At 47.1% G+C, this 2,732-nt stretch overlaps 1 long non-coding RNA gene across 2 annotated transcripts; it reads right to left on the minus strand.

The window, feature by feature from the left end:
- Positions 1 to 731: 731 nt before the first annotated feature.
- On the minus strand, positions 732 to 2,000 carry LOC107747367 (uncharacterized). 2 transcript variants are annotated; one of them, XR_001640797.1, is made up of 4 exons: positions 1,733 to 2,000; positions 1,224 to 1,306; positions 953 to 1,039; positions 732 to 767 (listed from the first exon to the last, which is right to left on the minus strand). It is a non-coding gene; the product is annotated as an uncharacterized LOC107747367 (long non-coding RNA). The 2 variants fall into 2 exon arrangements; XR_001640796.1 differs by lacking the exon at positions 1,733 to 2,000 and having other exon boundaries at positions 1,224 to 1,443.
- Positions 2,001 to 2,732: the final 732 nt, after the last annotated feature.

A 2,732-nucleotide genomic window follows, 5' to 3' on the forward strand; every position in this document is an offset into this window, starting at 1 on the left:
GTTCTCGGGGTGGTCCGCGCTGGTTCTCAGCGCCCCGCCTCAGTGCCTTTCTTCCCGGAGGTGCATGAGGAGCTCACCAGGTCATGGACGGCACCTTTTACTGCCGGAAACCGACCTGCTGGTTCCTCCTCCCTCATCACCCTTGACCGTGGGGCAGCTAGGGGGTATACGGGGGTCCCCTTGGTGGAGCGGTCGGTTGCGATGCAGTTGTGTCCTAATACCGCCTCCACCCTGCAGGGCGAACCGTGCCTCCCCTCCCGGGTCTGTAGGTACTCGTCTGGCCTGTCCGGCGATGCTTATGCGGCCTGTGGAGAAGCTGCCTCTGCCTTACACGCTACGTCATTACTGCAGGTTCATCAGGCCAAGGCACTGAGGGACCTACACGAGGGTGGTCATGATCCGGAAGTTCTGAAAGAGCTCTGAACCGCTAGTGACCTCGCGCTCTGAGCGACGAAGGTCACCGCGAGTTCTCTGGGTTGTGCGATGTCCACACTTGTGGTCCAGGAGCGCCATCTCTGGCTGTGTCTGGTTGATATGAGGGACGCCGACAAAGTTCGGTTCCTTAATGCCCCTGTGTCCCAGACCGGCCTCTTCGGCGATGCGGTCGAGAGTATCACATAAAATAACTCATGGGAGTGTGTGCATCACATGGTCTTAGCTGTGGTCCAGGTTCTTGTGCAGGCAGGAATCTCCATTTCCATGACCAAGTGGGCTGCTTTGCTTTGGCTCTCTTTGCAACAGGTTCTTTTACACTGTTATTCTCACATCTGAAATAAAAAAGCAAGCATGCTGTTTACACAAACTACATTATTAACATTATTATGATGTTCACTGATACTAGTACTAATTTATCGAAACAAAGAACACAATTACCACATAGCAAAAATAGTGTACCATAGAGCAAATACATCAAATGAAAGTAACATCTGTAAAATAGTGAATGCACACTTACTCTAAGATTCTGAATGGAGTTGAAAACTGAACGAGCGTCCCCTTACTGTGAGAGATGCAGGTGAAGGCAAGAGTGGTGTATTCGGTCCTAAAATAATTTTATAAACAATTGTAAGCATTTTTTCCCACAGTACCTTAGTATAGTATGCATACTTCATGAGAAAACAGAATGCCAATAACAAAGAAACTACATTTTAACACTATCAACCACAAATAATATTACCATATAGTCTAGGCATAATAAAAGTACAATTACTATACTGTGCACTTACTCAGTATGATTTTCCAGCGAACTCAAAACTGAACGACACGTGTGCCTTTCTTGTGCAATTATGCGAGTGATGCAGCCACAGTCCTAAACGAAAATTTAAACAGTTGTTAGCAATTACCAGAAGATGCATAGCTGATAAATAAATTGCATCACTGATAAGAAAGGACGTGCGTATATGTCTGTCGATGCATCACTTATTTACAGCTTACTTGATACGTTTACACATCAGACGATCGCGGACGCCCATGACCCGAGTATAAAACATTCAACATATTAACATTATAACTCACATTACTTTTATATCGTTGCTGTCTATTTTATAGAACATAAAAAAAACTTCCTGGCGTTGTGAGACATATATGCAGTGAATGAATCTTCATAATGTTTCACTTGATTGTACATTTAGTCAGGAATCGTGGTTTGGAAAAAGTAACTAGTAAAATATGTACAAGTTATGTCACAGTAACACAATAGCAACTAATGCAAGTAGGCAAATAAAAAAAGACTTACTATATCCTCCACTGAATATCACGCCGGCGCGTTCTTCTGAGGAAAATCCAAAGCTTATTTCTCTCAGCGCGTCTTCTTCCAGAAGCGAAGTAGCCGAGATGAACTTGAGGGAAAGTCTGGCTGCTGTGTTTGCTGTGATGTGGGCGTTTACATGCGCGTGTTTCACGTGGACTATTGTAATAACAAAAGCGCGATCGGCGCGTGGGCGTGGTCACATTAGCGATAATGAAGGCGACGGCCAAGACTTGACATCACATTGGTTTCATACTGATTACTTTGTCTTTTCGTCATGACTTACTTCGTTTAAAGTAGACATGTTAAGCTTTCTATAGATATATCTCTCGTGTGTGTGTCAAATATTCGCTGAGTTTCAGTTCATTTTAGTGACGCGTTTCAAACAGATATGCGCGGAGAATGAGACGGCTAAAAGCACACCCTGTTTATTTTCTTTATTTTGCAAAAGCACAATGTTTTGTTGATATTGTGAGTGTACACAAATAAAAGTAGACCCTTTACAGATTTAAATGCTGTACTACTCTTATATGTACGGTCAAGTATGGAGGAGCATTTTAGTTCTTTTCGCTGTCATCATTCAAATCTGCAAAAAGTTCCGCTGGCAGAACTGTCGACCCCAGGAGGTTAATGCCCCTGTGTCCCAGACAGACCTCTTCGGCGACGCGGTCGAGAGCTTGGCCCAGCAGCTCTCGGCCGCACAGAAGCAGACTGAGGCGATTCGTCACACCCTCCACCCGTCCGCAGCACCCCAGCCTGCTCGTCGCCGAGGGCGGCCCCCTGCGTCCGCCCCTGCTCCCACGCCACATCCGCAGCAGCCTCCAGCAAGTGGCGCCGTGGAGCTTGGCGTAGGCAGGCCGCCCCACCCGTCCAGGCCCCTGTCAAACATGGTGGTGAGCGAAAGAGCAAGAGGAGCTGGGCGTAGGCAGGCTGCCCCACCCGTCCAGGTCCCCTGGCGGTGAGAGCAAGAGGTCCCGGGACAGGCAAC

The sequence above is a fragment of the Sinocyclocheilus rhinocerous genome, unplaced genomic scaffold (assembly GCF_001515625.1).
Source record: "Sinocyclocheilus rhinocerous isolate Xijiao unplaced genomic scaffold, SAMN03320098_v1.1 scaffold5948, whole genome shotgun sequence".
NCBI classification, from domain to species: Eukaryota; Metazoa; Chordata; class Actinopteri; order Cypriniformes; family Cyprinidae; genus Sinocyclocheilus; species Sinocyclocheilus rhinocerous.